Genomic DNA, 12,538 nt, shown 5'->3' with positions numbered 1-12,538 from the left:
TCATCTTTACCTATATAATGCACTAAATATATATATATATATATATATATAGAGGTGGGTTCAAGTTATACCTGGTGTAATTTTTTTAAATTACACATTTTTTAAACAGTTAGATTTAAGTAAATCCAATAATTAATCAAATACCTTCATTATTACAAATATTCTTATTAGGATTTCATTAATTACTCTCATTTATTACATTCTAAATTTATTTCTAAACCCAAAAACATTTGATCTCTCTCTCTCTCTCTCTCATCCAACGGTATGAATACGCTTATTATGTGGGCATGACTATGAGTTTATGAAGTCCAAATTTCCCTTGTTTCCCTTCTCACACGTGACATGCATGGAATGAAAAAGAAATTGTTCTAGTAATTCCAAATTTCAGGCTATACGTATCATTACTACTTTTCCAAGCATTCACTGAGGAAATTACTGTGACAATTTCATACAATCAAGTCACTCTCCATAGGTCTATAATGACCTCACATAAAAAGACTTGCAGAACCACACAAGCACCTTCCCTCTTTAATTTCATATCTGACTCACTATTGTAATGTCATCAAACACAAGACTGAATCCAACGTATATTATATATAGCAATCCTTTTTAGAGTTACACATTTTTTAAACAGTTAGATTTAAGTAGATCCAATAGTTAATAAAATACCCCTATTATTACAAATATTCTTATTAGGATTTCATTAATTACTCTCATTTATTACATTCTAAACTTATTTCTAAACCCAAAAACGTTTGACATCAGACTCTCTCTCTCTCTCTCTCTCTCTGATCCAACGGTATGAATACGCTTATCATGTGGGCATGACTATGAGTCTATGAAGTCCGAATTTCCCTTGTTTCCCTTCTCACACGTGACATGCACGGAACGAAAAAGAAATTGCTCTAGTAATTCCAAATTCCAGGCTATATGTATCATTACTACTTTTCCAAGCATTCATTGAGGAAATTACTGTGACAATTTCATACAATCAAGTCATTCTCCATAGGTCTATAATGACCTCACCTAAAAAGACTTGCAGAACCACACAAGCACCTTCCCTCTTTAATTTCATATCTGACTCACTATTTTGATGTCTTCAAACACAAGACTGAATCCAACGTATATTATATATAGCAATCCCCTACACCATTCCTCAACATCATTTGCCTGCAAATTAAGTTGCAAATAATTCTTTCATCTTTTCCTTCTATACTTTGCCTTGACACTAGGTAGAGCCATCATCGAGTAGCTCCTCTTGCCTGATGTGTTTATGGTATGAACTACTTTTGTTGATGCAGCTCCTTTAAAGAGTGAATCTCACTCACAAACCTCTATTGTTAGTGTTCGGCTTTTTTTTTTTTTTTTTTTCTTTCTCTTTTTCTGCCGGCAACCTGTGGAGGTGGAGCAATGGTGGAGGAGAGAGAGAGAGAGAGTTAGACGTCAAACGTTTTTGGGTTCAGATATAGGTTTAGAATGTAATAAATTGGGGTAATTAATGAAATTCTAATAAAAATATTTGTAATAATGAGAGTCTTTTTTTAACCGTTAGATCTACTTAAATCCAATTGTTTAAAAAATGTGTAACTTGAACTCATCTCATATATATATATATATATATATAGTCTAAATATGAATTTTGATAATTATAATAATAATTATTAGGTAATTATTGTGATTGTATTTAACAAAAAATTCAAACCACTTCAATATATATTACCTTTTAAAAATGTATTTATGTATATTACTAGTCAATAATTTGCGAGAAAATTTTAATATAATTATGATTTTTTTGTCAAAAATATAATTTGATAATTATTAATAAATATTTATTATGATTGTATTTGTATATTTTAACATTAGCTATTTTTTATGATTGTGTTTCTTCATAGAATTATATATTCTACTATTTACTATATATTTAGAAAAAATATATTGTCCCAAGATTCTAATGGAGAGTTCAAATATAGAATAAAATTTAAATTTAATTAAATATATATTAAAATAACATGTGAAATTGTGAGCTTTCAAAAATTTATGTAAAATAATATTATAATGTCAACCAAAATTTAAATGCCTTCAGTTTTATATATATATATATATATATATATTATAGATTATAGATTATTACAAATTAGCAACCAATGAAATGTACAAGTTTAGCAAAATATTTTTTTTCTTTCATTTATCATTTTTTCCTTGAATATAAAATTAATAATTATGATAGCTATTAATATGCATTTATTAATAATTATAATAACTATTGTAGGAACACGTTTTGCAGCCCAAGCCCAAGATGTATGGGATCTTGGACCAGTGAGCCCGGTACAATAAATTTGTAGAGAGTGTGGGTCAAAGAGCTAGGCTTTAGTGCATAGATAACAGTTAATATGGTGTTCATGACAATCAAGCAGAGATGAACTGCATTTATCAAAGAAGGTTAGTCCTCGGCACAATCCGAGGAGCTTTTTTCTAGTATGTCTTAAGTGGTAGTGGTCACCGGGGCCTCGCAGATTGCCTCCCGCCCCCCATTTTATATTGGCTTCCCTCCTCCCCCCAACGTCCATGTGTAGATTTAGATTCATAGTGCTGATACTTGTCCCATCAGCCCCTCCCCAAAGTCGTTGGGAGTGGTTGTAAAGGCTGAAAAGCATAGCTCTATTAGGTACAGAGCACTTAATGCAATAATGGCAGTTTTCCCTTAGATATTTCCATTCCTTCCGTTGTCCTTTTCTGTCTTAGTACTTATCCTATTCCATGGAATGACTCGGAGTGTCACTCTCAGCGGTAGGCCGTTCCCTTTGTCCTCGGCCATACCTGGCCGAGGAGGGGTTCTTCCTTGGACTGGGCCCTTGGCCCAACGTATATATTAGTATGAGCTCCCTGGTCTATTACCCCCACAACTATTAATATGCATTTAAATGATTATATCATTCTGCTATTAAAAAAAAAAAAAAAAAAAAAGATTATATCCTTTAAAGGCAATAAACATGGCAATATGGTTTAAAAATAGTATAAAATGTAAATTCAATTTAAAAATTGATATTAAAAATATGGCATGGAAAGTTGTGAGACCTCAAAACTTAAGTAATAAAATATTAAGAACTCAACCACAAGTTAAACGTATTCGATTTTTTATTATTATATATATACATGGGTTGTGTTCAAGTTATACTTTGTGTAATTCTAATTAAGCAATGTTACATCACCTAAAAATTTGTTATTGAATTCATATTTTGAAAATCCAACCGTTGAATTACATGTTCTATATGTTCTTAACATGCATGCCAATTTTCACTCCAATCGAATTTAATTTACCATTTAATCCATAAACTGATCTTTTATGAATTATTTTAAAATACAAAAACTTGAATTCAAACAATTGATTGATGATATGACTATTGATCTTTGATGATCTTCAAATTGTGTAAGCATGGAGAATATATGAAAATAATGTAATCCAGCGGTGGATTTATCAAAATTCATATATAATTAAAAAATATTGAGTGGTGTAACATTTCTTAGTAACCCATGCAATGCACTAAAATTTTTAATCAAAATATGATTTTATCGATTTTCTCTCTCTTTTATTTTGTATATAAAATATGAAATTTGATAAGGGAAAAGTTAATGGATTCCCTATGGGTATTAGTATATAAAATATTTTTTTTCTTTTTTTCTTAAATAAAAAATACATAATTATGGTAGTTATTAATATACATTTATTATGATTAACTGTCTATTACTATATCATTCAAAAGCAATAAACATGACAATATGGTTTAAATATAGTATAAAATCTAAATTCAATTCCAAAATTGATATTAAAAAAATGACATGTAAAGTTATGAAACCTCAAAACTTAGGTGATAAGATATTATGAAGTCAACCAAAAGTTAAATATCTTCGATATTATATATATATATATATATATATATATATGTATGTATGTATGTATGTATTATTGACTAGTCAGTAACCCATGCAATTTATTAAAAATTTAAATAAAATATGATTTTATCGATTTTCTCTCTCTTTTATTTTGTATATAAAATATGAAATTTGATAGGGGAAAAGTTAATGGATGCTCTGAATATATTAGTATATAATTTATTTTTTCTTTATTTTTTATTTTTTTCTTAAATAAAAAATTAATAATTATGGTAGTTATTAATATGCATTTATTAATAATTATGATTGCTATTAATATGCACTTATTATGATTAACTTTCTATTACTATATCATTTAAAGACAATAAACATAAGAATATGGTTTAAATATAGTATAAAATATAAATTTAATTAAAAAAAATTGAGGGGGAATTTAATTTAAAATTTGATATTAAAAGAATGACATATAAAGTTATGAGACCTCAAACTTAGATGATAACATATTATGAAGTCAACCAAAATTTAAACAACTTCGATATTATATATATATATATATGATACACTAGTTAGTAATCCGTACAATGCACTCAATTTTTTAATAAAATATTATTTTTATTGATTTTCTCTCTCTTTCATTTTGTATATAAAATATAAAATTTGATAAGGGAAAAGTTAACAAATGTTCTAAGGGCATTAGTTTATGAAATACCTTTAGAAAATTTTTATTGGAAAAAAATTATTTTTGAGGATCTTTTATATTTCCTATGAAAGTGGTGCCAAATTTCTTTTTTTAAATTGTTTATTAACACTTGTCCTAAGAACATCCGTTAATACGAATCATTTGATCATTATGATAAGTATTAATTTACATTTATTATGATTGTTTTTTTATATGAAATATTAAATAGGAAAGTCATATATATATATATATATATAGAGAGAGAGAGAGAGAGAGAGAGAGAGAGAGAGAGAGAGAGAGAGAGAGAGAGAGAGAGAGAGAGAGAGAGAGGCGAGCCACCACTAGGGAGGGCGATGGAAATTGGTGATAGGCCAAACTTGAGAAGATTGCCATGGTGACTTGTCGGATCCTAGAGAGAGAAGATATGGGTATTGATGTTGATTGATTGAGTGTGGCACTCGCTATTAGTTAATATGTGAGTGAAATATTGATGTGGCATGTTACGAATGGAGGGTGTAAAATAGGAGTGTTTTACACCACATTTTTAATGAATTAAAACTCTTACATATAGCCTACCATCTTGCTTTTATTTGTGAAGGTGTCCCTTTTTCAGGTTTTTTATTTATTTTTTGATTGATTTTATTGTTGTTGTCGTTGTTAGAAACAAACATACACAATGAGAAAGATTATGAGATTCTAATATAAAGGCACACTACAAATAGTTAATTGCTAACACCCACAAAGTCACACGTCACACGATTCACAGACAAAATTGGCCTTTGCCCCTTTCTATCAAATAACCCAGCATTTTTCCCTATTTCCCAAACTAATTAGGGAAATACCCATTTTTTAAAACTCGATTTTCTCAAAATCTAGTTAAGTTCTATAGTGGTGTTTTAAGGAGCCTATAGTGAGGTTTTAAGAATCCTATAGTAGCGTTTTGGAACTCGAGCTCCATGAACTAGAGTTATTGGTAAAACAAAAAACAAAAACTTGTATGAAACTTGAGTTCATGGAGCTCGAGTTTTGAAATGCCACTATAGGTCTTTAAAATGTCATTATAGGATACTTAAAACGCCACTATAGGGCTCTAGATTTTTTTTTTTTTTTTTTAAACTCGGTTTTGAGAAAATCGAGTTTCAAAAGAGAAGCATTTCTCTAATTAGTTTATAAAATATGGCAAAATGCTGGATTGTTTGATAGAAAGGAGCAAAGGCCAATTTTGTCCCACGATTCACAGCCCAAATTACAAATTTGGGGCACAAGGGCTAGTTACGGTAAGTCAATAAATTAATCGTGCTTTTCTTTATGGACCATGCCAATGAAAATGTAGTCACATCTTCAAAAGAATTGAATTTTCTAGATTTATTCGTAATACACATGGATTTATCGTGGAATGGACCAGGATATAGAATATATAGTCTTATAGTCTTATAGTCATATAACATATATTATATAATGGAATCTATCTAGAAGATCGATGAATATTTTTCAAAATTTCTCAATCTCTTTAAAAAAAAATATTTGGCAACTGTTTTTTCAACCTTCATAATTTTTTTTTCAAACATTCTTAATTATAGAAACAGAAGACGGTCTATTACATGGTCTATGACATCAAATATTGACTCAATCTTGCTTCGAAATATGGTGTATTGACAGTGCTATTCCAATAAATTGAAAAGGCATGCGATGTTGCTGCAGACCTACACTGTTGCTCACTGTGAATGATTGATTATTGAATGTTTAGAACGTAGCAGAGCCATTAACCCCTCCAGACTATTGAAAAAAATAACAGATGTTTTGAGAGTACTGGTTTAAGATATAGTTTTTAGAACTTTTTATGGGAAAAGAAAATAGTAATTAAATTTTTTGATGGTATTTTATATTTTTCATAAAAATATTGTCAAATTTTTTTAAAATTTATTTATTAACAATTGTCTTAAACACACTCTTTAATAGTAGGTTCCAGTTAGCTCAACTGGTAAAATCTCTGATGGTTGAATAAGAGATCTGGGGTTCAATCTCCTCCTATACCAAAAATTGATTGGTGTCTTGGTCTGATGATAAAGAGTTATCATCAAGAGCGGACGCCATAAGTTGAAACTCTCTCTCAAAAAAAAAAAAAAAAAAAAAAAAGACAATCTTTAATAGTTAATTGGACCCAATATTTATAGCTTCCTCTCAAATTTCTTAAAAGAATCCCCACCTAAGAGAATTCACATCCAGTTATGGAAAATGAATATAAATGTAAATGTTCTAACCCATAAGATATAATCGTGCAATGAAAATGTAAGGATTTTCCAATGCATAAAGTAGCTTTGGTGATGCAAAATGCTTTTTTTTTTTGGCATTTCTAAATGTGAATGCTCTAACTTATACGTATAATCTCTCTCTCTTTTTATATATATATCTTATATATAAAAAGCGGCAATGCCGCTACAGTGATTTAACACTGTGCATTCAATGTTAAATTACTGTTCATTCACTGTTCATCTACAGTGAAATTTTCGTGAGGCACTTGTACTTTTTTTTTTTTTTTTCAATCTTCCGTTTGTTTTTTTTTTTTTCTTTTATATATACTGTTATATTGACACAACAAATTTCACAATATTTTCGCAATTATTGAAGTGTCAATTTCTTATAAGTCAAAATAAAATAATAAAATATGAAACTGTGACTAACCACAACTGAAAATAAATGTTTTGTGAAAAGCCGCAATGCCGCTACAGTATTTTAACAGTGTTCATTCAGTATTTTTGCATTGTTCATCTACAGTGTCATTTTGGTGAGCCACTTTGTCTTTTTTTTTTTTTTTTTTTTTTAGTTTTGAACAGTAGCTACAGTTCCAAGAGGCGCTCTAGCTACAATAGCTACATTTTTTTTTTTTTTCCAGTCTTCCATTTGTACTTTTTCTTCCTTTTATATATATTGTTATACTGACACAATAAATTTCACAATTATTGAGATATCAATTTCATTACCGCTTTAGTGTTTTAGCACTGTTCAATCAGTGTTTTTGCACTGTTCATCTACATTGCCATTTTGGTTAGCTGCTTTTTTTTTTTTTTTTTTTATAATTTTTATTTTAAGTTTTGAACAGTAGCTACAATACCAAGCGGCACTGTAGCTACAATAGCTACAATTTTTTTCTTTTCATTTTTCACTCTTCCGTTTGTATTTTTTTTTCCTTTTATATATATTGTTATACTGATACAACAAATTTCATAATATTTTCACAATTATTGAGGTATCAATTTTTTATAAGTCAAAATAAAATAATAAAATATAAAACTGTGACCAATCACAACTGAAAGTAAATCTATATATAAAAAAGCGTGAATGCGCTAAATCATTGTAGCTACAGTGTTTTGGTTTTGTGAGCCACTTTTTTTTTTTTCCCAAGTTTTGAACAGTAACTACAATGCCAAGTGGCACTGTAGCTACAATAGTTATAGTTTTTTTTTTCTTTTTTTTTTCCTGTAATCGGTTTGTGTTTTTTTTTTTTTTTTTTTTTTTTTAAAAATATTTAAGTAAGCTGGTATATATATTGTAATATTGACACGATAAATTTCACAATATTTTCACAATTATTGACGTGCGTGAATGCACTAAAGCACTGTAGCTACAGTGCTTCGGTTTCGTGAGCCGCTTTTTTTTCCCAAGTTTTGAACAGTAACTACAGTTCCAAGTGGCACTGTAGCTATAGTAGCTACAGATTTTGTTTTTTTTGTTTTTTTTTTTCAATAATAGGTTTGTTTGTTTGTTTTTTTTTTTTTTCCTTTTAAATATTTATGTAAGCTGCTATATATATTGTTATACTGATACAACAAATTTCACAATATTTTCACAATTATTGACGTGTCAATTTCTTACAAGTCGAAATAAAATATGAGACTGTGACCAATTACAACTAAAAATAAATGTTTTAAGAAAATGTTATAACACTTATTGTACAGTATTTTTGGTTTATTCAACTGACACGGTAGCTACAGTGCCTAATTTTTATTTATTTTTTCCAGTAGTCGGTTTGTGTTTTATTTATTTATTTATTTATTTTTTAAATATTTATGTAAGCTGGTATATATATTGTTATACCGACACAACAAATTTCACAATATTTTTACAATTATTGATGTGTCAATTTTTTACAAGTCAAAATAAAATAATAAAATATAAGACTGTGACCAGCCACAACTAAAAATAAATGTTTTAAGAAAATGTTACAACACTTATTGTGCAATGCTTTTGGTTTATTCAATTGGCACAGTAGCTACAGTGCCTAAAGTTTTTTATTTTTTTTATTTTTTTTTATAGTAATCGGTTTGTGTTTTTTTTTTCTTTTAAATATTTATGTTAGCTGGTATATATATTATTATACTAACACAACAAATTTCACAATATTTTCACAATTATTGACGTGTCAATTTCTTACAAGCCGAAATAAAATAATAAAATATGAGACTGTGACCAACCCCAACTAAAAATAAAGGTTTTGAGAAAATGTTACAACACTTATTATGTAGTGTTTTTGGTTTATTCAATTGGCATGGTAGCTACAGTGCCTAAAGTTTTTCTTTTTTTTTAGTAATCGTTTTGTGTTTTTTTTTTTCTTTTAAATATTTATGTAAGCTGGTATATATATTGTTATATTGACACAACAAATTTCATAATATTTTCACAATTATTGACGTGTTTTGAGAAAATGTTACAACACTTATTGTTATCACAATATTTTCACAATTGTTGAGGTCTCAGTTTTTTATAGATCAAATAAAAAAATGCTATGTCCACAACATTTTAACATTAATTTATACAGTGCCTATTTTTTTTTTTCCAGTTATCGGTTTGTGTTTGTGTTTGTGGTTTTTTTTTTTTTTTTTTTTTTTTTTTTAAATATTTATGTAAACTGCCATATCTATTAACTATATAAAAAGAGTCCAAGGCTCATGAATAGTATTTTTTTGGTTTATTCAATTAGTGAGGTGCACTTTCTCTTTTCTTTTCTTTTTTTTTCCCCCTTCAAGTATGCCAGTTGGTTTGAGATTTGTTTTTGTTTTTGTTTTTGCTTTTGTTTTTTGTTTTTTGAAGATCTTTATATGTTTACTTTGTACTTACAATGCAAGTTTACATTGTAAATACACAAAAGTGGTTAATATTATACACATTTGCACCAAAATGGTAAATATTGTACAAATTTTGTAAATGTGTACAAAATTTGCCAATTTTTTTTGTGTCTACAATATAAATTTACATTGTAATTAAGTACAATGTATACATAGAGATATTATGAAAATTTTGTGATGCATGTGTCAATTCCTTATGGGTCAAAATAAAATAATAAAATATTATACCGAGATCTAAAACAACTAAAAATGTCGTGACATTTTGTTGTTATTACAATATATTCACAACTATTGAGGTGTAAGTGATAGGTCAAAATAAAATAATAAAATATTGGATTGGGATCTGTCACGGTCTTATACGATTTAAATTAACTTTTTATAACATAATTATCAAAATTTTTAAAATTAACGTCTCTTTTTATTAATGTAAATCTCTATGTATTTTAAAAATCAAATGATTTATATTTTTATTTTGTGATACAAATAAAATCTAAAATTGATCTTAATCGCTACTTTTTTTTCCTATGTATTTTAAAAATCAAATGATTTATATTTTTATTTTGTGATACAAATAAAATCTAAAATTGATCTTAATCATTACTTTTTTTTTTCCCCATGGCTAGCACGTGCCTGGCACGTGCTGCCTTGACTAGTATATATATTATTTTGATAAGACTCATCTTGCAATCTTTAAATTCTCCAACCAACGCAACACTAGAGTCCTAATTGCTAGTCTAGGTGTGTTCCAAAGACTTTGACTTTTTATTGTGAATCTCATATTGATTTGGAATGTTTTTGTATTTATAAATCATTGTGAACTTCCTATGATATCTTAAGATATGGTATGTGTGTGGGATAAGATTATAAGCTAGATTTTTTTTTTAGCTTTTATATACAAATTTTTAAAAATTTTCTTACTTTTTCAAAGTACAAGTATACTTAAACATACTTTCAAAAAAAGTTGAAGTAACATTATTTTAAGCATATCATTCTTTTCTATTTTTTATTCTTCTTCTTCTTCTTCTTCTTCTCTCACTTTTTCTAATAAAGTAACATTATTTTAATAAGATGTAGGGTACAATAGATGAGAACTTTTATATGTTTACATTGTACTTGCAGTGTAAATGCTCTAACTCATAAGGTATAATCGTGCAATGTAAATGTACGGATTTCCCAATGCATAAAGTAGCTTTGGTGATGTAAAATGCTTTTTTTTTTTTTTTTTTTTTTTGGCACTTCCAAATGTGAATGCTCTAACTTATAAGTATAATCTCTCTCTCTCTCTCTCTCTCTCTCATATTGATAAGACTCATCTTGCAATCTTTAAATTCTCCAACCAACGCAACACTAGAGTCCTAATTGCTAGTCTAGGTGTGTTCCAAAGACTTTGACTTTTTATTGTGAATCTCATATTGATTTGGAATGTTTTTGTGTTTATAAATCATTGTGAACTTCCTATGATATCTTAAGATATGGTATGTGTGTGGGATAAAATTATAAGCTAGATTTTTTTTTTAGCTTTTATATACAAATTTTTAAAAATTTTATTACTTTTTCAAAGTACAAGTATACTTAAACATACTTTCAAAAAAAGTTAAAGTAACATTATTTTAAGCATATCATTCTTTTCTATTTTTTATTCTTCTTCTTTTTCTTCTCTCACTTTTTCTAATAAAGTAACATTATTTTAATAAGATGTAGGGTACAATAGATGAGAACTTTTATATGTTTACATTGTACTTGCAGTGTAAATGCTCTAACTCATAAGGTATAATTGTGCAATGTAAATGTACAGATTTCCCAATGCATAAAGTAGCTTTGGTGATGTAAAATGCCTTTTTTTTTTTTTTTTTTTTTGCATTTCTAAATGTGAATGCTCTAACTTATAAGTATAATCTCTCTCTCTCTCTCTCTCTCACATATTGATAAGACTCATCTTGCAATCTTTAAATTCTCCAACCAACGCAACACTAGAGTCCTAATTGCTAGTCTAGGTGTGTTCCAAAGACTTTGACTTTTTATTGTGAATCTCATATTGATTTGGAATGTTTTTGTGTTTATAAATCATTGTGAACTTCCTATGATATCTTAAGATATGGTATGTGTGTGGGATAAGATTATAAGCTAGATTTTTTTTAGCTTTTATATACAAAATTTTAAAACTTTTCTTACTTTTTTCAAAGTACAAGTATACTTAAGCATACTTTCAACAAAATTTAAAGTTACATTATTTTAAGCATATCATTCTTTTCTATTTTTTATTCTTCTTCTTCTTCTTCTCTCTCTCTCTCTCTCTCTCTCTCTCTCTCTGATAAAGTAACATTATTTTAGTAAGATGTAGGGTACAATAGATAAGAACTTTTATATGTTTACATTGTACTTGCAATGTAAATGCTCTAACTTATAAGGTATAATCGTGCAATGTAAATGTATGGATTTTCCAATGCATAAAGTAGATTTGGTGATGCAAAATGCTTTTTTTTTTTTTTTTTGGCATTTCTAAATGTGAATGCTCTCTCTCTCTCTCTCTCTCTCTCTCTCTCTATATATATATATATATATATTGATAAGATTCATCTTGCAATCTTTAAATTCTCCAACCAACGCAACACTAGAGTCCTAATTGCTAGTCTAGGTGTGTTCCAAAGACTTTGACTTTTTATTGTGAATCTCATATTGGTTTGGAATGTTTTTGTGTTTATAAATCATTGTGAACTTTCTATGATATCTTAAGATATGGTATGTGTGTGAGATAGGATTATAAGCTAGATTTTTTTTAGCTTTTATTTACAAATTTTTAAAACTTTTTTCACTTTTTCAAAGTACAAATATACTTAAGCATACT

The sequence above is a fragment of the Quercus robur genome, chromosome 12 (assembly GCF_932294415.1).
Source record: "Quercus robur chromosome 12, dhQueRobu3.1, whole genome shotgun sequence".
NCBI lineage: Eukaryota > Viridiplantae > Streptophyta > Magnoliopsida > Fagales > Fagaceae > Quercus > Quercus robur.
Note: the sequence above shows the minus strand (reverse complement) of the source record.